We start from the raw sequence: 23,793 nt of genomic DNA, 5'->3' as shown, positions 1-23,793 counted from the left end.
ATGCCATTCCTTTCTCACCTGCTGCCCCGAAGCCACATTAATCGATGTACCAGTCCTCAAATAGACTTACGCTCTTTTGTGCCTTGAGATTTTCTCATGAACAATTTCCTCTGCCTGGACCTTTCAAGCTGAGCTTAATCATCTCCTTAGATGTACTTTTTTTTTCCTTTGCTCTGTCATATTAGTTCATCCTTTATGGAAATTATCACAATTTGGGATCATCTTGCTTATTTTTTTGTTCATATTTCTTCCTTATTTATTTCCCTTCCTAGAATATAAACCCACTGAAGGTAGATACAGTGTTAGCTTGTTTACCAGTTTTATTCCCAGTGGCTAACCCAATGCCTGGTAAGTTTTAAGCCCACAACAAATATTGGTTGATTGAATCAATGATTATTTTGCCATGTGAAAGACAGACAAAAGAGACTTTTGCTCAGATTTGAATATTTTTAAGCTCATTATCGATTTTTTCTGGATTAAAACATGAGTAATAACCTGCTCAGTGGTATTGTTAATACTAATGAGATATTTCAAGTTAAACAGAGCAGTTCATCTAAATATACAGTCAAGAAAATATTAGCGCTTTCCCTCTTCCACACCACAGGGTCACATGAAGAGATGTTTGTGGAGCTGCTTTATATGGTTTCTGGGTTTGCATTTAATAGCATTTATCAACTTCTCATGCAAATTTGATCTTAATCTTAGTCGCTGATCCTTTTTAAGCCACTCTATGCCAGACTCCACGGGGAAAAGATGAGCCCCTGAGTCTTAGAAGACCATCCGGCCTGTGGAGAGACGCAATTTCAAGATTCAACTCAAGGACGACGACGAGAATGTGGTAGCATTTGGTAAAGATGCAGGAAAACATATATCCTTTGAATGCATAGGGGAAAGAGATTAAATTTTTCCCCTAAGATAAGAAGAGATTTCATGGTGGTCGTGGCATTTTGCTGGACGGTCAGGGTGAAAATAATAGTAGAATGAGAAAAGGGAAGAAAAGCAACAGAAAGAAGCGAACTGCACGGGCACTCGCCGCGCACTGAGAAGCACATTCCGTGTCTCACTTGACGCCACGATCCTGTGAGCCGATGGGGCAGGAATTGTTAGTGTTTTGTTATCGTTGGGGTGGTGTTTTGCTTGTTTTTAACAAGGGAGTTAGAAATGAGAGACGGGGGATGGCTTTCCAAGGACACCTGGCTAATTTGCAGCAAGAGGTCTTGAACAAGGCTTGTGAATCTAGGCTTTTGAGCTCAGCTCTGTGCTAGCCTGCTGCACGTATGTTGAATTAAACGTATGGCTGCAGAATCCTCTCCATTCTTCCATTCCTGCCAGCTTGAGGAGTATTCTTTGCAAGTGCTCGTCCTGACTAGGTAAAACCGTCACCTGTCAGGAAGTCCCCCAGATCCTAAGGGGGAGAAGTTTTAATTTTTAAAATATTCTCAAGAATAGGGAGACTATGATTTCTGCCTCCTGGGCTCACCAGGGCATGTGGACTTGCAGCAACTGCCTATTTCACAAAGCCATAGATGTCTGCTCACCTCCCCTTCCGGAGCAGTGTGCATCCTGTGAGGACACTTTCTCAGGAAACAATTATTTAAGGTGGTACATGACTTCCATCTCCTGATTGCCTGATAACCACATGTTCCCAAGACAGTGGCCTCAGAAGTTAGCAAGAGGTCTTGGAGGAAATACGGACACACGAATGCCACCTAACGCTGCCCGTTATTGCAATCACTCTGCACTGAAGGGCATCACTGCTTGGAGCTTGAACTAGTGATTTGTGTTGCAACTTAAATGCTGGCTCTAGAATGAGCCTGACAGCAGGGGAGACAGCAGGGCAAAATGGGAGTGCCAAATGCTTCTGGGAAGAAGAGAGAGACCTGTATGTCCTAGCACAGCCCACTGTCAGGAGGGCCTCAGGGGAAGGGTCATGAGGCCCTTCTCCCTTCAATGTACACACTCTGCCCCTTGCATTACCCTAGTCTTCACTCTAGTCAACCACCTTATCCATATATGCTCCATCCATTTCCGGATGGCAAGAACAGGGACAAGAGAATGGAAGGGTAGATACAAATATAACCAACCACTGATACAAATATAACCGATCTATAACCTAATTGACCAACTCCAGAAAGATGATAGGGTGCAGGCCAGATGGTGGGGTTTGAGGAGCTGAGAAGTAAAATTAAATTTCTCCGTACAACAAAAGATTGAACCCTTTGAGACCACTTGCATCTAGTGAAGGTGTCTGGGCATTGGGGCTCCAGTTCTCAGAGAACCTCCCAAGAGACAGAGACTGAGTCGAGTCTGAGAAGGTCATCAGTTAAGTGATGGCTAAGATTTGACTCTACATCATTGCCTCTTCTGTTAGCGTGACTGCCGTGTCCTGACATCATCACTAACCGTCTGTTAACCTTGGCTTTCCATTGAAATAGGCTACACCCAATAGCTCTGTGTTCTCGACGCTCCGGGGAGTGAAAGCCACACACTGGTGCTGAACGAAGGACCAAGGGATGTGGTCGGGTGGTAGAGGCATGCCGGGTACCAGTGGGATGGTCAAGGGCAGCCCTGGTGAGGAAGGAGAGGCAACAGGAATGGAGGCATCTGGTGCTTTGAATCAGAGAAACTCAAAGGCATCGAGAAGATGTGTAGACTCTGTGGAGCCTATGACAGGGCACCGCGGTTGGGATGCAGGGTGAAGGGGGGTGCAGGGAGGTTGTGCAGCCCGACTGTACGAAATCTGTCGAGAGGACAGTTCGTGGACCACAACAGGCCCAACACTGCGCAACAGGCTTCAGATTCCACAAAGGACTCGGGCCCTGGGCAGTGAGCACAGGCTTGGAGCCCACCTCCATGGGCACCAGCAGGCGCCCTCCTCGTCTCTCTCTGGCGCCCCAGGTCCCTAACCTTCCAGGCTCTCCCTGCTGGTCTCCTGTCTCATCCGACCCCTTCTAGCTGGACTTATGGCTGCCTCTGCATCCAGACGTCCATTGGAGCAAAAGATGAAAACATGCAGACGCCTTCATGCAAATGGTAACTCAGGGAAGAAACACCCAGAAAGAAGTGTGAATACTTTCCACGAACACAGGGAAATAGCCAAATCTAACAAAAGGCTGCCCTCCACCCTGTACGGTGCTTACATTTATTCACTGCCCCTCTTACCCTCCTTCCACCCGCACCCACGCTTTCAGCCAACCTGCCTGGTTCCTGTGCACTTCTGTCCGACCTGACATCTCAATGGAGTTGTATCTCTGGAGCTCTTTCCTCCTTCACCCCAAATCTCCATCTGTCCCTTTCCTCCTCTCTTTTCCTTCCCGATGGCAGTTTTTTATTTCAGAAGAAAACTTATGAAAATTGTTGAAACACGCACTACAAAGCAAAACCTTATTTTTTTTTAACATTAGGCGGAGAGCAACCCCCCCAAAAAAGGCAGCCATGTCAAAGACACTGCCTCCCGCCTTTGACATTCATGCAGAGCTCAGAGTCAGCTGGGGTCTCGGCTCTGACAAATTTGCATCTCTTTGAATGTGACGCTTGAAGAAAGCCGGAGCCGCTAGATTAAATTTTTTTTTTCCGTCGAGAAAATGAGAAAAGCCTCTATCTCTCTGCAGAGTCTACTGGGAAGATCTTTATTCTGATTCTTGTTAGAATTGTTTATCACCCTGACAGGCCAGACTCGGACGAGATAAAGGCTCCGCTCCATCACGGGGCCTGACAGTGGTAGGACATGCAGAAAAATGAAAGGAGCAGGAGAAAATATTATTAATAGATGCCGACTTGCTTTGCCTGCATGAACGTCAGGGAAGGGAGAGGGGAGCCAGGGCTTGATTGCAGGCCTATGAAGTTCTGTCCAAAAAAGAAGCTATTTTTCATTAAGTGATAGAAGGGCCTTTTTCATGTTCTTTCCTGAGGAGCTGATAACTTATGCAGTTTATTCTAACCCTGCTGATTTCTGTCAGAGGAAGAAAACTCCTGAAAGATGGCTCTGACTTGTCCCTTTCAGGAACGGAGGCTGGTTTGACAGACACATGAGCCAAGTCGGGAGGCCAGGCCTGGACAGGCTCAAGGCCCCGGGTGCTGCTTAGATGTGTTGGATACTGAGAGCCTGGGATGTATGGAGAAGGGGAGAGAAAAACTCAATTCAGAGCTCCATCGGCCCCGAAGAGGGCTCTCTGCCTATGCATGCAAGGCTTCCCTGTGGGGGTCTCTGGGTACAGCACCCTTCCAAAAAGTAGACCCTTAGTGTGCCTGTATGTGCATCCCCTCCCAGCTACATCGCTGTTTACGGCTGTGTTAGGCTGCTAAGGCCAGCATAATAAAGTGTCACAGGCTGGAGGGCTTGGGCCGCAGATAATTATGGCCTCGTGGTTCCTGGGGGCTGGCATATGAGATTAAGGGGCCAGCAGGCTGGTTTCTCCTGCGGCCTCTGCCCTGGCTTGCAGACACGGCTGCCTTCTCTCAGCGTCCTCATGTGACTGCCCCTCAGTCTGCGTGCACACTCGCAGTCTCTATGCCTCTTCTTAGAAGGATACCAGTCCTTTGGGATAGAGCCCCACCCTTATGACCTTATTTAACCTTAATCATCTTCTTAAAGATCCTGTGTCCAAAGACAGTCACACTCTGAGATGCTGGGGGTTAGGACTTCAGGGGGAGCAAACCTGAGGGGAACAGACCTGAGTCCATAACACATATACAGTGATTTCTTCCATTTAAGCTCCTTGGGATTCAAGTGACAGAATGTGAGTGGGATGTGCTGCCCATAACATCGTCCATCTTTAGGAAAGGAGGTGATACAGATGGCTTTGGCCAACAGGCCCCTGGCACTAAGCAGAAGGTTCCTGTGAGGGTGGCGGGCCTCTGACAGCACTGCCTGGTGTGGGAGGAGGCGCCGTGAGACTCTAGGAACCGATGCTTGAGTGCCTGGGGCCTGGGCTGGTAGCTGAGTGGCCCTGGGCAAGTCAGTCCCCCTGGAGTCGCACTGTTGTCTCTGAGCACCCCAAGGGAGAGGGTGAGGTTAGAAATAGAAAGATAGGAGACTCAGCACTGAAACTTTGGGCCACGGGAGTGGAGGTTCAAAGGATGAATGGGGTTGTTCTAGACCATCAATGGGGTGAGAACATTCCAAGAAGACAGAACGTGTGAGGGAGACACGTGCAGGGGTGCCAGGGTGAGCTTTGTCTTAGTGTTGCAAGACTGGTTTGTTTGCCAGTCATGGCTTTATCTCTGCTCCAGGGCAGCTCACTGGCCAGTCTAGGCTAGAGTCTCATCTCTAAATGGAGGGTGGTCAAGTAGATAAGTGAAAGATGGTTTTCCAGCCAGGTGAGTCAGCTGATCTACCAGTTGCCTCTCTTTTATGTGTCAAACTTGTCAGAATTCATGGATTTCCTTCCGACATAGTGAGGTGTAGGTGAGAGAGCTTTGTAGCTGGGGTGGGGGCCACTCTTGAATATTGACTCCTTTACCTGGGGCCAGTTCCCTTCAGCGCAACCAACATGAATAAGGCCTTCAGTAGGAGGCGGCATTGGGCAGCATGGACACATCTGAGAACGAGAGGGGGTGCTACTCACAAGTATGCCAGAATAACAGACTCGATTGAACAGGGACTCTGCTCAGCAAATGGGTATGGGGTCACTCTAGTCACATGCCGTATTAAACACTTAAAAGCAGAGCTGAGTAAGAAAATCCCACTTTTGCTTACAAAGAGCCTATAGTCTAGTTGGAAAGACAGCCGTATTTATTTATTCTTCTCTTATTCATTACTTACATATACCCTTATATTTTCTACATCTCTTAAGTTTGGGCTAATGCTGGTTTCACTCATAAGATTGCTCTGGATGCTAGTGAATACTCTTAAGGGAAGAAAAAACATGTAAAATATTTGCACAGCAGCTGGTATTGAATAAGCATACCATATATATGTATGTATATATATTCACTATATAGTATATTTGTATAATACATATATCCACTATACAGTATACTATATATAATACAAATATTCACTGCAATAATATATATGAATAAATATACTTATTATACATATATATTCATGTATATATATTCACTACCTAGCAATTATAGATGTATTTTTTTTCACTCCCTGGAGCAGTATCTGGCGTGAATGACATGGTCAGTAAATATGTATTGAGTGAACAAATAAAAGTTTTACTGTTATCATTGTTATAGTGTCTGTTACGGGTTAGGCACTGTCTTGGGTTCTGAGGTGACTTTTACAATGTGGTTTAATAAGCACTGTGCTGTAGATAAGCACACGATACTCGATGGATTAGAAGGAGAGCCCCTCAAGTTACCTGAAGAGGAAGGCAAGGCTGACTTCTGAGCAAGGGACACCTGAGCTAGGGGTTAAAAGATTAATAGCAATAACCAAGAAAACTGGGGTAGGAATACGGCGAGGGGGGTGAGTGTGCTCCAGGCAGAAGGAGCAGCATGGGAAGAGGCACAGTTTTGTTCCACAGGGAAATATGTTTGGCAAACTAGAAGTGCTGCTGGATTTGAAGTGCAGGGACATGGGAAGCAGCTGCAGGTATAACTAGAGAAGGTGTCAGGCACCATCTATCAGGGCTATCCGGGAAGGTTAAGGCTTAGTCCCAACCCTGAACAGGACGGCGAGCCACGGCAAGGTTTTGAGCAGAGGGGGGTGACATGGCTAGAACTGCACTTAGATCGTGTTAAGGCTCTCTTGCAACTTCTATTATGAACATCCTGGCTTCCATTTGTAGACAATACTATTCCTCCATTCAACTGAGGCTGGTGGGACTGTCCTTGAGGATGTCTCCCCCAGCCCAGGTGTGGGCTGTAACTCGAGCTAAACCATCCAGGCACGGGATCCGAGGATTTCAGCATCTTCAGTAGAGTGATACCATCAAGAGCACAGCAGCTGGTGTTGGTCCATCTAGAAAGAGGTGCTTGGATAGTCTATGAGTTCCTGCTGCCCAGGTCCAGAGGAGGGCCCGTGAATTCCCTTCATAGCTGCAGCATCCCAGGATCTTGTAGTCTCACCAATCTGCTGGACTCACTGGAAATGTTGCAATCCACTGCTGCCTTCAGGCTCCCACTCTGCCTTTTAGGCTTGTGCAAATCCCTCGCATTGGCAGAAAACTGCCGGAGCCGGGAGCCCAAGCTCTTTCTACCTTGTGGCTTCACCTTCTCTCAGTGTCTTGCTGTCATCTGCATCTAGCTGGGAGAAGGAAGGTGAGAACACTAGGTAGATCCCCTTCTTCTTAAAAGACTCAGCAGGTGTAAGTGACCCACCAGTGTGGCCTAGCCCACTGTCGAGCATGAGCCTCATGGTTACGCCTCACTGCGAGGAGACCTGGCAGGGTGGAAAAGTTACGTGCAGAGGAAGAAAAGGAAGGACCAGCTGTCCCTGTCTACCCCGTGCGTGTGTGTGGGAATGAGTGTGTGTTCCAATTTAAAATCGCAGAAATGACACGCACAAACGGTGTTAGAAAATCACTTCAATATTAATTTTTTACTTTCCTGGAGTTTCAAAAAGTGTCCTTGTTGTTGTTTCATGTGGTCTTTATATTTATTGTTCTTCCTTGTAGGGGGAGGAAAATAACATTTTTGAAAACTTAGAGTGAACCTAAACTTTTCTTGGTTATATAAGCACCTCCCCATAGCTCCACGGGGTGGGTTCTACCATGTCCTTTGGAGGTAAGAGCAGCGAGGCTCATGGAAGCTCTTCAACTCTCCCATGGACCCAAGAGCTGTGGACTCGCAGAGAAAATGTGAAACTACATTTGACTGATGCCAAAGCCTATATGCTATTCATTCTACGACCACTACCTGCCTCCCAGTGGGGACTGGAAGGGTCTTCACCATCCGAAGGTGAAGCAAGGTCAGGGGAGGAGATCTCTCTACGTGGCTTGTGCTGAGGATGTCCATGTTCATTACTCAGGAAGGTCCTCATCTCCACAAAGAAATGTGCTTGTTTCCAGTGTTCTCAAAATATGTGGCTTTTTTCATTTACCTTTTAAAAAATGCTTTTGATAGGGACATGAATAAGAGAAATATTTTTTCTACTGTAACTAGAGCACAGCCAGAAACCTACACCGAACACACTGATGGGATGTGGCTGGGCGGTCAGGATGGGCTGCACCGGGAGTGAGTGTCCCTGCGAAGGACTCAGCCTCCCGCGGCCCCAGCCCCTGTTGCTGTGACTTGACAGGTGGCCCATTGTTGTCAATTCTTCTGACTCTTTAGATGTAAAAATCTAGATGTAAAATTCTAATTTTTAATATTGGCTCAAATAGAAAAAAAAAATAAAGGCAAACAAGTCACATCCACGGACTGAATTCAGCCCCTGGAACAACAGGATTGCGACCTTTGGTTTTGGGGACACTCTGGGCCATGGGTCCACACTGCAGGGTTTTATTTTTACTCACTATCAAGCCTCTGTTCTTTGTGCTACAGATAAAGCTGCGATGCTGCCAAGGACGTGCATTTCTTGAGTGCCTGTCTGGCATGTTGCAGGGAAGGAAGGGGCGCGTCTAACTGCCTGTGCTCAGCCAGACCACAGCACAAAACGGCCAGGCTCTGCTGGGACCCTGGGCGAAACAACAGCTCTCACAGGCACCAGACGCACATGTTCACATTTCGGTGGAATTAGGAGCAGCAAAGAAGCTCCGACATGTGCCCCTTCTGGGTTGGCAACTGATATGACAGAACTACGTGAGGTGCAAAACACAGGCTTTGTGTGTGTGTGCACAGGAGCACGTGCGTATACATTCAGCGCTCTGTGCTGCTGCCCAAGTTTCAGACTTATTTCTAACTTCAAGTTGATGAGTTGGGATATTATGTCTTTTAAAAAATTTTGACGAAAACAAACTTTGCTTGCTGTAATTTTAGCAGGGATACGAGTTTGCCAAGGTGCAGTATGTTATTGTGAAGCTACTGTTTTGACAAAGTATGTATGTGTGGTTGCGTCTGTGAGTTTGCAAGAGTCAAGTAAAAAAAGGGATCTACATATGTGTGTGTGTGTGTATTTAAGGAAGTGAATGCAATAAATGAGAGACAATAAGTTTAGATTCGAAAGAAGCTGTTACAGTTCACTGTTGCCATAAGTCTTCATGGAACCTGTTTGTAAAGAGACACCCAAATTTCCAGTTAACTCTTAAAACATTCTTCATCAACTATCTCTGGAGTCTGTTCTGTGATATTATTAGGACAGCCCTGATAATGCCGAGATGCACAGGACATGTCCTTGTGCCCCAGGACCCTGTAGCCCATTGGGGACAGTCGGGCAGATCTACAGGGAGCTGCCATGCAATTCCATAAGTAACCAGAGTGGCCGATGTTATTATTATTCTAATTTATGCAAAGCTTTTCAAGCAGGACCTGGCATGTAGCAGCACGCTCAATAAATTAATAGGCACAGGGCAAGGAGTTTTGCACCAGCATTTCTCATTCCTACAACAATCTCAGATTAGATCATATTATAAAGGAGGCAAAGCTTAGCGAGAGGCAATATTGCAGAGTGATTAAAAGATCAAGGCCCAGCTCAGCCACTTAGTAACTTGGTCATTTTGCTTAATCTTATTGTTCTCCAGTGTGCCTGTTTATGATTTAGAGATTATAATAATGTTATTGTATTAGTTAGTTTGGGTGTATAACCAACTACCACGTAATTCAGTAGCTAAACCACAGCCATTTATTATTGCTCACCCATCTGTGGTTCGGCTGAGGTGTGGCCGATCTAGGCTGGGCTCGCCTGAGTGGTTCTGATTTCAGCTGCGGCGGCCCTATGCCTCCTTCTCACTGCGCATCTGTGGTTAGGTGGGGTGGCTCTGCTCCACGTGGGGTGGCTCTGCTCCACGTGTTTCTCATCTTCCTAAGATGTGTAGTCTTGGTGAGGCAGTTTCTTCAGTGGTACTGGTGGAGACAAAAGAGAATAAGCTTCATCTTACAAATGCGTTTGAAGCCTTTGTTCATATCACGATGGTCAATGGCCCATTAGCCAAACCAAGTCACATGAACAAGCAGAGCCATTCAGGGGAGAAGCTGACCTCTTGGACTTGGAGCAGGGGGGCCAATACATACTTTTGAATGATAATCTCATCTACCAAGCTGCCTACCTCACAGACTTGCTTTGAGAGTTATATGTACAAAGCCATGTAACAGGCTTAATAAGTTTAGTACACAGTGAAGGATCAATGAAACTAGACAATTTTTCATGAGTAATACTTTTCTTTCCTTGACAGATGATAATTCTGAGGCTGGGAAAGGTGAGATAGCTTGTCTGGGATCACTATTATGTGATAGAGCCATAATTAAAACCCTTATTGTTCATGTCCTTTTCTTTTTGATGGAAACCCGTGGACCTGGCTGGCAATAAGGGGTAGATATTAAGGTCCTAATAAAGGTAGGGTACGCATCCTGAATATCCAAGTTGGCCCCGTTTAGGAAGGCAGATCTCAAACCTTGAGAGTTCAGAGAGTAAACCTAGGTGAGCAAAGATGAACTCCTGGGGGCAAAAGTAAGATGATCAATCACAGCAGCTACTACTGTGCATTAAGACCCCTGGGCCTGGGTCTTCAGATGGAAGCAGATCTTCCCTTTGCTCTGCCTGCCTGGGGACTCATCATCGGCCCTACCCTTTGGGCAAAAGCGGGAACTATCTGCTGCCTGATGGAGCCTCCTTCCCATCTTCAGTCAAACAGAGGGAAGGGAGAGATTTCCTCTCAGTCCCTTCATTTGCTAAGATTTATTTCCCCCTCTGACCTCCCTTTTCTTCCCCTGAGGATTTTGAATTTATAAGTATTGAATTTTTAGAAGTCTTTCAAAATACGCCATTAAATACAGAAAAGGGTGATGGGTTCCCCAGGCACTTTATAGGACTCTCTACCATGGCCCTTACGTATCGGCTTGGAGGGTTTGTTTGCTGGTTGCTTGTTGGAGTCCCTCTCCTGTCCTGTCCGCACTCTGTCTCCTCAGTCAAACGTGATGACAAACTCCTTGTAACACTGGACCCAACACAATACCTTAACCAAACCAAATATTCAGAACACATTTTTTTGAATGAGTTTAATGATTTGAGAGTGAATGGTGGATAAATAAAAGAGTGAGCCAATCAGTTGTACATCAATGGATAAACTGGTGAATGAAGGAGTGTATGGGTGGGCGAGTGCGTGGGTGTTTGGATGTGTGGGAACATGAGAGAGTGAGCCATGAAGTGACGTGTTAAATTCTTCATTCTCTCTAACCCCCCCTTACAATTTGGTCTTCGTCAACCATCGCATCTTGGTTGAGCAGATCTCGTTAATTATATCCATCCCATCAACGTTAGCCCAGAACCTATGGGAGGGAGAAACCCTGCATTTGAGGCAGTAAGGCGTGTCTTAGTGGGACAGCTTTGAGGGAAATCGTGAAATTTCAGACAAAGGATTTCTGGCCTTTGTCTGACTCTTGATTAAATTGCTAATGTAGCTGGGCAGAGAATTTAGGCATGATCTCTGAAGTCATCCAGCTATGATCTTTTTTCCTGTTAGGTAAGCAAATGGAGCCTTTGGTTTGTATATTTAAGGGTATTGTTGAGGGAGATGTTACAGAAGGGACTCAACATAAATTGCTACATAATTCCAATAGGACTTTTCATACCGCTCTGCACTTCTGGGTCAATAGCTGCCACTTATGGCAGGGTAGGACGCAGCGATGGTACACAGGCCCCCAGGAAGATGTACCCCTACAGGAGCACCTAACAAGGACTTGTCTACTCTCTGAGGCTGGCCACCACCTAAAATATTTCTCTCTCCTTCAACTCCCAGTAGAACTCTTGCTTGCGTCTCTTGCTTCTATACGTAGGCTACCCTGGACTCTCATTTACCTTGATGTAGGCTATAGTCAACTCAAGAGTAAACTGTTTTGACTCATCTCTAGTGGACCAAAAGGCATGACTTGAGCTGACCATAGGGTAATGGTCACAACAAACCACCTCCAACCACATGGCCTTCGTCCAGGAATCCAGGAATGAGAGAGGTCAGAGAAAAGAGAGACCCCCCAAGGGGACCCTGGGTGACCAAGAGGCACATTCTGGAGGAGGTGGCACCAGGAGTGGGCTGTGATAAGTGAGGAGAACTTGAGAGTGCCTAGACTGGAAGAGATGGAGACATTTCAGAGGGAAGCAACCCCTGATCAAAGCACACAAGCCGAAAAGAACAAGGTGGTCTAGGGTAGGAAATCTTAAAGATGCTCATAATGATTTTAATAGTTCATTCCCTGGACACAAGGGAACAATCTAGAAACCACTTAGGAAACATCAACTTGAGTTTGTTCCTACATGACCTCTTGCATACCCAAGGGGATTTGGTAGGTTTGATGAACCCAACCAAAACCCATGAAATAGCAAAGGGCCCAAGTTACATAAACCATTTGCTACTAGAATCTCCTCCACAGCCCTCATGGTCACTGGCACCTCCTCACCCACAACTTCATCTGCCATTTGCTTGTCCCTGGGGTGCTATCCTTACTTAGGAATACTTTCACTGTGTTCTGGCCATTATTCCCATTTCTACAGATGGACACTGTCTTCTCTTTCTTGGATATGAAGAGCTATCTTGTCATATATTCACTTTCTCTAGGACTAAATCAGCTGTTTGGCTGGCTTAATCTACGTGTTTAACGTCTCTGACCACCAGGATAGGGGATAGAAACTTTAGCCATAAGGGATTCTGAAGACATGGCTGCATCTGCATAAAGTTTGTCAAACATGCAGAGGTTAAAGAAACATCCTCCAAGTCTCAAAACGCTTATGTGTACACTGAGTATTGACCTAGGAAAGCCACAGTAGATATTACTAGAAAGCTAAGTAAGGAACAGATTGCTGACAATTGAACCATAAACATGGCTGAGATATGGACCCAGTAAATTACACATAAAGAGGGGCTTCTGGAACATTTTCTTAGAATGACAAACCAAGCATTTTCACATGGTTTCATGGCAAAGTCAGACCTGTGACTTTGAACTTCATCTCCCTTCTTTCCATCCTATTTTATTCTTACACGAGTCACATGGAGATACCAATCTTTCTTGGAGCTTGCTGAGAACTGCCCTTACTCTGAGCCCTTGTGGTATTTTGTTCCCACTGCCTGGATGACGTCCTCTCTCCCATGCTTACCTTACCAATCAGTTCATGAACAGCTTGACAGCCTAGAGCCCGTTGCCATGTGTGCAGCACTGGAGGCCATCAGTAAATGTAAACTGAGGGAATGAAGGAGTGAGTTCATGTATCAATGAGGATGTAAGTGAGGCAGTCAATGAATGAATGGAATTAGTCAATGGAGGAGTAAATAAATGGTGGGAGGATGAACGGTCCACAAATGAAAAGATGAGCACAGTAATGAAAAGAACATGAGAATGAGTGACTCGGTCAGTGAGAGAGAGGACAGACGCTCTCAGGAGGGACTGAGGTGTCTCCTGGACACTCCACATTGTTGCAGTAAGGGGTGTCTTTTTGGGGGACATGCTTTCTACATTGAGTAAAATAGAGAACAGAATCAGAGTATCTTTGTACAAGTGTCCCAGCGAGTTGCTGCCTCCCCTCATCGTACAACTGAGCCAGAAAGAAAAGCATACTTCTGTTTGACTAATGACTAATGATAATAATTGGAATAAAAATTACTGGTCACAAATAAAAAATGTTTCAATGCCATTGTTTTGTAGTTACATGAATAGTGAGAAATTGTTTCTATTGGCTGGAGAAAAGAAAGATATTAATTTCCATTTCCCTTTTTGCTTCTTCATAAGAACTTATCAAGTGCAGCCACCCCAGAATCACTAGTTTTCTCCTAAAGAGACAGAAAGATCTGGAAAATGGCTCCCAGCTCGGGAGCTGGAAAATCTGAGAGGAATCTTGGAGATTTTTGTGATGGTGTCCCAAGGTGTGTGCTCCCTGCTTTTGAAAGGCTTAAGATAGTGTCCACGGAAGGGGAGGATTTCTCACTAGTTTGAATTATCTCACCCCTTCCCAAAGGAAATCAGTACTAATTTCAAGTCCATGAGTTGCTACAGGGTGCTTAGCCTTTGGAAAACGGGTATCATGGAGATGCGTTAACAACTATTGTTAAGTATCAAGATATAACCCCACAGATATCAAAATTATTTGAAAAAAATGGATATAGTTGAACATTTAGCAAAGAGCACAAAAAAGAAAAAACCTTAAAAAAATCTTTGGGAGAGAAGTTGAGATTTGCTGCCCTCAAACTCCTCACATTGCAATATAGGGTCAGAATGAAAATGAAGATAATATACAAACCCTAGGGAAATCTCTCTCTCTTTCTCCCTTTCTTTCTCTCTCCTTCCCTCCCTCCATTTCTACCTTTCTTCCTTACTTTCATCTTCTTTCTTTCCCCAAATCTGCATTATAGGCCCACCTCTTCATCATATGAATGGAGTGCCCTGAAGTATTCCTGACTCCGATGTCTCTCTCACGCAGACAGAGCTCTAATGTTGTATGATGGAATGACTCTCAGGTATTTTCCTAAATTGTAAGTGGTGTCTGCATATGGAGAAGACCTCCTAAAAGGCAACCTGATCTGGCACAGGTTATGGTGCAATCTGGAGAAGGGGCGGTTGGCATTCAGCGTGTCCTAGCCCATCTCGAGAGGCTGGGAAAAACCGCACGTGAAGGCTTCCATCTCACCACCAGCTTGGACCCAAACAGAGCAGATAGCCTGGTCTAGGCTCTGTCCTTAGATATCCCTATGCTTTTATATGCTAACTAGATGGGATTACAAAACACAAAAGCTTTGGTAGTCAATTTCCTCGCTTTATTAATCACCTAGTCTAGGTCCAGAGATACATAGCAGTTAACCCTAGGGCCCACGGTTTGTTCAAAAAGTGGTACAATTATTTGTTGAAATCATGTTGGTGTAAAGTCCCCACGTCTAAACTAAGAAAGGAGGGCTTAAAAAGTATTAGCCTGTCTGCATTTTTCAGGAATAATACAGTGAAGACTAAAATATGTCTAAAAATTACCTGGATTCTTTCATACATTTATTCATCCACTCAGTCAATGAGTAGTGAATGAGTGCCTACTGTGTGCTAGACCCTGTAGGAGGCACTGAGGGCCTGAACCATGGAGGGTAAGATGGGCATGTTTCTGTGTTCAAGGAGTTTGTTTCTTCAGAGGATGACTTCTATTTTAGGTTGTGGGTAGAAAGTTCAATCAAATTGCTGAAGATTTTGTCCCTGCTCCCGTTGTAGGAGGGCAGAACTAGATCCCTGGATGCTGAGAAAGCAGAGGGAGTTTTCTTGACCCTAAGGGATGGGCGCTTTGTTTCATTTCCTTTTGCTTCTGGCAGAAGGAGATGGGGAGCTGTGGGAGCAGCTTTAGCAAGTATAAGACGTCGTCATATTGTCTTTCAAAGGCAGCAGGCAGGGAAAGAAAGAGTGACATGTTTAGCACTTGGAACTTTCCACGTAGCCACCTCTTCCCCTTAAGGTTGCCTACCCACATGCTTTGCACTTTCCTGATGGAATGAAGTGAGCATCTAAGTGGCTTTGAATGACTTGAGATTGTGAAGGGTTGATGTCTTTAATTTCCGTACTGCTGAGAAGGGGTCTTGAAGGCGGCCGACTTTACAGATGGTTTGGAAGGATGGCCCTGACCACCAGAGTGGGAGGTGGGGGCAGGTGGGAGTAGTCGGGGGCAGACTGAGGGATAAGCAGTGATCACAGCTGGTGAAGACGTGGGTCTGGGTGAAGGTCATCTCCCGGGGACGCATGAATGCAACCGGCAGAAGTGAGGTAACTTGACAGGACTTACCCACAGTTGATCTGGGAAGCGTGAGATGGGGGATGGAACCAACAGATGTTGCCGTCACCATTAACCAACCCTCCCGCGCTGGCTGGTGTTAAGAGGGGAGTAACGTCAGCATGGACATGAGATGTGGGCTCTCTTCCCAATTGTGCCAATTAAACTTACGAGTGTCTCATTATTTGACTGCCCCAAGTCAGCCTGCACCTTCCTAAGGCTCCTTACAGAAGAGTCAAGCATTTCCTAATCTGGATATCTCTAATTACCTCATATTTACTTCTGATTATCTAAAATAGATTATAGAATAGAAATACATGAAATTATTGCTGAAACTGGAGAACTCCTGGAGGGGTTGTTTGTTAAGAATACACACTGTATTTCAATGTTAGGATATGTGATCAGTGGAAAAATGCCCTAAACCAATGTTCCCAATTGTTTTGATGATTATCATTGCACAGGACATAAAAAAGGTTTATGGATTCCCACATGGTAGTACTTATACCTTTAAATAGTACTTCTCAAATAATGTAGTTAAGTTAGTCTGAGTTTACTGGAAATGCTGAGTGTTTGGGGATTGGAGAGAGTTGGCTTTAGGCTTTAGATTTGCCTGTTTGTAAGAGGGTGACTCTAAACCAGTTGCTTAAGCTCTCAGTTTTACTTTCCTCATCTATAAAATGGGGATAATGAGAGCAGCTATCTCGCTAAGCTGTTATGTACAAGGATGAGGTAACAAATAAAAATACTTAGCCCAGGACCTAAATAAAAATTGGAGGGTAATGAATCAATGCTTAGTTGTAGAAGTAACAAAAAGTAATTTCTGTGCATAATTTTATTGGCACCAAATACAAATAAAAATGACAATGATTTTTGTGCATATAGATTTGGAGACCCCCTTATAAAGATTTTTTCCTTCCTCCTCTTTAGGAATCCAACCAGCCACCAATTGGGAATCCTGGCCCTAATATGTCTTACTCACATTAATTACAAGCTATCAATTTAAAAAATCAAGACAATTCTACCTACACTCATAATCTGAAGATTATGAGTCTGTGAAGGTTCGATTGTCAAACCACCACGGGGTCAACTCTGCCTCTAATGTAAAACTCAATTTTTATTTGGATTTCAAAATGTGTCCAATTAGCCAGTCAATGTTCCATGCATAGTCAAAGACTGGTGTTCATCTCATATGGAGGTACACTTTCCAGGTCCCCTCTTTATCTGTGTACTTCTTCAAACACAAATGAAATTGGGTCCATAAATTTCCTGTATCAGAATGAAATCACACTTCTGAGTGTTTCTATCACCCAGACAGCTTTGTTTGGGCTTCCGAGATAGAAACCCAAGTTTCACCTTGAACTTTGTCATGAAAAACAGAATTTTCATTTAGAAATGGCCAGAACTTCCCACGTGCGTGCATGTCAGCCTGATGGAACTCAACTTAGAGTATTTAATAACACATGGAGTTGAAGGGGAAAGTGCTGCTGAGGGGCTTGGTGGTTAAGCCCGCTGCATTTGTTAACATTTACATTCTTAGATTGTGTTGCCCATTTTTCCCTAAGTCACATGTCTGTGGATAATCGCTACTCATCTTGCATGCTCGTAGCTTTTCTTCGTCTCTGAAATAGTACCTCATAGGGATGGATATACATGACACCCGTTTTTTGCCTTCCATTCATTTTTATTCTCTTATCATTAGAAAAAGGAAACGGCTACCATGGCGTCAGTCCTCTGGGCTGAGCACTGTGCTGAGCGATTCACATAAATCCCTGCGGCTCATCCTGTGCGCTGACAGAATCTCTGGGCTATAGAGACAGTTGTTTCCTCTTTGAGAGGAGGAAACTGAAGCTCAAAAAATGAAAAAATGTGTTCAGAGATCCCCAGGTTAGAAGCAGGAGTCTATACCTCCAGTGGCCATGTGTGAATAATTGGAGCCATTTTAAAATCTGGATCAAAATTGGATTTTGCATTAAAGGCAAAGCTGGCCAAGGGTCCAGTTCCTATGGATACAAATAAATCAACAACGGCAGTAACTGGTCTTAAAATATCAGCAGCTCACAGAGGTCTATATGAGAAGGTAAATATTATAAGGGGTCTGTGGCAAACAGAGTCGAAGGTAACCTCCCTGATTCTCACCTTGAGTGCTTCCCTCCCCCGGAATGTTGGCAGGAACTGTGATTACATTTTGAGACTCTGTCTGTCTTTCTGAGAGACACTCCCTCCCTTGCTGGATTTGAAGAAGGAAGTTGACTTACCCAGGGGGCTGCATGGAAAGGAAGCCACCAAGGGTGGCTTCAAGGAGACAACCAGAAAGGAAATGAGACCCGAAGTCCAACAACCCCCAAGGAAGCGCATGGTGCCAACAAGCATGTGAGCTTGGGTGCAGATCCTTCACCAGTCAAGCCTCAATGAGACCACAGCCCTGACTCGCAACTTGATTACAGCCATGTAAGACCCTGACGCGGAAGACCCAAGTTAAGCTGTGCCCGACTCCTGACCCACAGATCCGTTGAGATAATAAATGCATGTTCTTGTAGGCAACAAAATGCATGGTAATTTGCTACAAAGTAATAGGTAACTAGCGTGAGATCTTTTAGAACCACATCATTGAGTGCATAACTCTTTGGAAATTATTATGATCTTATGGGAAGAGCAATAGACTTGGAATTACTCTCATCAAAGTCACAAAATCCCAGTGGGCACATCCGATGTCCAACTTAGATGACCTCTTGTGGGGGACATTCGATTCTGTTATTCACCCTCTCTTGAAATATCTTGTTCCTCCTATTGCACGCTTGTCCCCCCCACTTTACTGCTGCTCGTCTGACTATCCCTTACCAGCTCTGCCTGTGACTCGCTGCTTCTGCCGACTCTTACACAGGTGTGGTCCCTGAAGATGAGCTGTCAGCCCGGCTTCTCTTCTCACATCGTATGCGCAGGGCATTCCATCCACATGCACGCTGTCCAGTCCCAGACCCATTCCTCCTGCCCTGAGCTCCTCCTACTCACGGACCTACTGGTTTTCTCATTTTGGATGTCCTGCAGACTCCTCAGATTCAACTGTACCCCTCAATTCCTTACCCCAGTGAGTGATGCCTAGCAGCTACCCTCAACAGCCATCCAACCAGCCACTCAAGCCAAAGTACGGTGGTTGCCATCAACTTTCCTTCTCCTTGAAACAAGCACTCACTAAATCTTGTTAGTTTTCTCTCTGAAATAATTCTCAGCCCACGTGCCTCTCCCACTCTAGCCCATGAGGAGTACTGCTGTCTTGCTTCAGGTGTAGCTCAGTTCAGAGGCACTACTGGGATATGTTTCTAGACCGTCTCCCCGACTTGTCTTCCTCAATCCATTCCCTACACAGCTGCCAATGAATACGACAACATAACAGAAGGACAGGGAAACTCACCCGGAAATGCCCAAACACCCTCTGCCTCTCTCATATTTTATCACAAGAGACCATCACCCATGAAACCAATCGTGCTTAAGTTCACAGCTACTTACTTACGGCTTTCTTTCCACCACCCCTTCTTTCTCATTTTAAATAAATAGTTATTTTTGTATCCAACTGTATATTTCTAATTATGGGTCTTTTTTTTTTTTTTTACTTAAAAAAAGGCCCCTGCAAAAATCTTTCTTTGGTTCTGGATCACCTCTGAGATGAAGGTCACACTCCTTAATGTCACCTGCTTAATGTGGCCTGGTTCATCAGTGTCATCTGGCACTCCTTGTCTCACATTTTCTCTTTAATAAAGTGGAACAAATTTCATTTTTCACTAAATAGCATGCTATTTCATGCCTGTGTCTTTGCTTATGCTATGCCTTTAGTCTGAAACATCTTTCCAGCTCTTTGACTTCTGCCAATACATATACAGCCACAACCACTGTTAATGGATAATTTCTACTCAGAAGTCTCAGCTCAGGTGTCAACTCTCCAAAGATCCTTCTTGGCCCTCCCTCCACACCTTAGTGTGCTTCTCTGTGCTTCTACAATACCTTGATCTTTTTTTTAGCACCATACTAAGTCCTTGGTGCCTGACATAGATATATAGCAGTTTTTCAAACTAAATTACCATTCTGTTACTTGGATAATTTACTTGACCCCAAATCCCAGACTCTATCTTTGCAAACGGGATTGTTAAACTATGTAAAGACTGTAGCAAGGTTTCAATTAGATTATGTAAAATAAAAATGTTTGGTAAATGTGGTGTCATAGTTGATGCAAATGGAACTGCCTGGTATTAATATCGTGTTAGACTCACAGAAATGGTCAGCTTCAATGAGGATGTACAGTTGAATAAGAATCAGAGTCTAGAAATCAGATCATGGAAAGTGGTAACATTTACATAGTGGTGGAAGCATAGACTTGGGGGCTCGTCAGCCTGGGTGTGAACCCTGCATCTGACATTCACTAGATTTTATGACCTTAATTAAATAACGGTCATGTGTGCCTCAGTTTCTTCATCTGAAAGTTGGAGACGGTAATAGGGTTGCTGTAGTGATTAAATGCGTTAGCACATTTTTAACTCTTAGCATAGTGCCTGGCCCTTGGGGAATCCTCAATAAATGTGAACTATTATTACTGTTAATTATGATTAATAGAATTCGAAGAAAAGCCATTTTGATGTCACCAGTGAAATTAAACCTGCCTGATGGCCAGTTTAGCACAGATAACAAGTTTTGCACAATCCTGTTACTGACGGAAATTATGACCATATTTGTAGTTTTGGAGAATAATGGTAGAACATAGATGTCACTGAGACATCAGTAGTATATGTAATCCAAGGAATGGAGAGGTACTGTTCGAGGTATAATATTGATGTTGTGCTGTTATGTTTGAACATTTCATATACATAAATTGGCAGCATGATGAACAAGCAAAATAAAAAAAAAGTCCTGGGTGAAATTTTGGCATGTGAATTAGTAAAAAGAAAGTAAAGAACAGAGATGCCAATGCAGAGAGTTTTATATACTTCTGTGGAATTAGTTTCTCCCCATGGTAAAGCTCTTCCGGATTATAGAATTTTAGAAATTTCACTTCTAGAAAAGTACTGTTGAAAGCTGAATGTAGGGAGTACTCTGTAATCTGTTTCAGCAGTTGAGGTAGGGTGGATGAGGCAAGAAGCACAGAAAAGGGCAGGGTCAAGTTCCTTTTCTATCTGTGTGGGGCCTTAAATACCTAATGTACACAGAAGATGTTGATTGATCATACAGCTGACTGATAAGAGCTTAAGGAATATATTTTGATATATATCAAACTACACTTTTAATATATACAGCTTATTGTATGCATTTATACTTCTATAAAGGTGTTAAAATAAGTATTTCGAGTATGTTGCAAAGTAAAAGAAGACTTTGAAACCTGTGAAGTAAGATCAAGAAATGATAAGTGACTCATTTTATCAGAAGAACCAAGCAGAAGAATGAAAAATAAAAAAATAACAATTTGAATGAAAACCACAATTGCTGCCTTTCACATCAGACTAGACACAGGTAATTAAAAGATTAATAAACTGGAAAATAGATCTGAAGAAATATTCTAGAATGCACCTTAGAAAGACAAATAGGATTAAAGAAATACAGAGGTTAGGGTAAGAAGGGCTAACATGTATATAATAAGAATTCCAAAAGGAAAATGTATGAGAATGGGGCAATGAAGATATTTAAGAAATAGCTGAAAAATATCCATATTGATAAAATACACCAATTTGCAAATTCAGTAAGCCAAACAAGTCCCAAAACAGCTTGAATAAAATAAATTCATACATAGACACTTATAGTCAAAGACAGAAAACAAAGGACAAAAAGAAACCCTTAAAAAAAGAACTGGAAGGAGAAAAAGAGTTTTCCTCTAAAATGTGAAGGTCATTTGTGATATTAAGAACAACAATAGAATCTAGAATACAGAAAATACTAGCTTCCATGCACTGAAAGGAAATGACTGTCAACTAAGAACTGTGTGTACCAGAGAAAATGTATTTCAAGTCCGAGGGTGACATTTAGAAAACAAAAATGGAGTTTAGCCTTCAGCAGATTTTCTCTAAAGAAAATTCTAAAAGTTGTGCTTCAGGCAGAAGTCAAGTAAACCCAGATGGAAGTCCTGAAATTCCATGTATCAAGAGTGGCCAGACAGGTAGAATCTGTGTGGCAAGACCTAACCAAACATTGGCTGCATGGAAAAAAAAATGCTAAAGATGTGTCGATTTAAAAAAGTAATCAAGATACCTCAAAAACAATACAAAAAAGTCAGGAGGGAAGCAGTTTGTTCAGAGGGTTCCAAAGCCCTTGTATTGTTTAGGAAGGAGGGAAAGATGCCAATTAGCTAAAGACTGTGATAAATTAATTATGGATCTTAACATTTCTTGGCTATCTATGAAAAGAAAGAAAAAAATACCCAAATGAGGAGAGGGAAAAGACTGAATGACAAATCATCAATAACAAAGAAGGCAAGGAATTAGACAACAAATGAAAAGACAGGTTACTAGAACCTATAAAATCAATTGACACAAATCAAAACATAGAAGTAATTCCAATAAATGAGCATTATCAAATGTATCAATCAGTTAAAAGAGATAAAATTTCAGAGTGGATAAAAAAAAAATCCCAGCCTTATACTGTTGTAAAAAGACATCAACACACAAGAATACAGGTAGCTTGAAAGGAAAGGTATGGGGAGAGATAGACAAGGTGGCTGTCAGTCAAAAGTCAAGCACAGCCATATTAATATATAAACAAAGTAAACTAAAAAAAAACACAAAAAACAGAGAGGGACACATCATAAAATGATAAAAGGCTCAAATAACAATTCCAAAACCAACGCATCATGAAAAAGTCTCAACATATGGAAAACAAAAACTGACAGCTTCAAGGAGAGCTTGACAAGCCCATCATTTTTGTGGGCGATTTTGAACACCCTTTTCTTAGTAACTGATAGATATGGAAGATCAAATACTAATGATAACAATTGAAATGATACAAGTTTGAACGTGCTTGAGAGCTAGTACTGCAGACAACCTGGGTTCTGGTCCTGGCACTGGCACTTATTAGCTACAGACCCTGGGCAAGTTATTTTCTCTCTCTGTGCCTAAATTGACATCCATAAATTAGGGGAAATAGCAGGGACTCACTTGAAAGATTTTGTGGAAATCATGTGACTTCATGCATCAAGCATTTAGAAAATTGCCTGATGAATAATAGTCCTCTATGTTTTAAGTATTATTTTTTAACTGCAACAATGGACTTATACAGATTATTATAGCCAACAATTGCAGGGTACATATTCTTTCCAAACATATGCAGAAGATATACAAGAACTGACCACATACTAGGTGAAAAGTAAATGTCATTCAGACTAAGTTCTCTGACCCCCAGGTAAGTAAATTATTATCAATATAAAAAATATATCAAGAAAGTTATTATATATTTAGACACTTAGAAATATTGTTTTAAGCAATTCATACATTGAAAGGAGTAATTATCATGGAAATCAGAACTATTTAGGGCTGAATATAAGAAAAATAAGCCATTCAAAATGTATGTGATATAGCCAAAGCAGTAGGTTGTGGGAAAATTTATATCCTTTAAAGCATATTCTACACAAAAAGAAAGATTGAATACTAATAAGCATATTTAAGCATAATATAGGAGGTTAGAAACACAACATAAAGACAAGAAATTACAAAGAATGAAATTATTTTTTAAAGAGAACAAAAAATAAAATAAAAAAATAGAATAGAGATCAATGGAGTAAAAACTAGATATTTTGAAAAAATAAAACTGATAGAAAAAAGAGTAAGCAGAGGTAAAATAAAAAAGAAAGGGTATATTACTACTAAACTGAAAATACTGACATGATAACAGGATATTAACTTTATACTGATAAATTTTATATTTCAGGTGCAATGGAAATATTTTTAGAAAAATATGACTTACTAAAATTGGACAACAAGAATTAAACAAGATATAAATAGCCCTATAAGAAGTAAGGAAATTTTAGTCAAACCAAAAGCTATGTGACTTCA

This window comes from Manis javanica, chromosome 8 (assembly GCF_040802235.1).
Source record: "Manis javanica isolate MJ-LG chromosome 8, MJ_LKY, whole genome shotgun sequence".
Lineage (NCBI taxonomy): Eukaryota > Metazoa > Chordata > Mammalia > Pholidota > Manidae > Manis > Manis javanica.
This window is presented reverse-complemented; position numbering follows the sequence as displayed.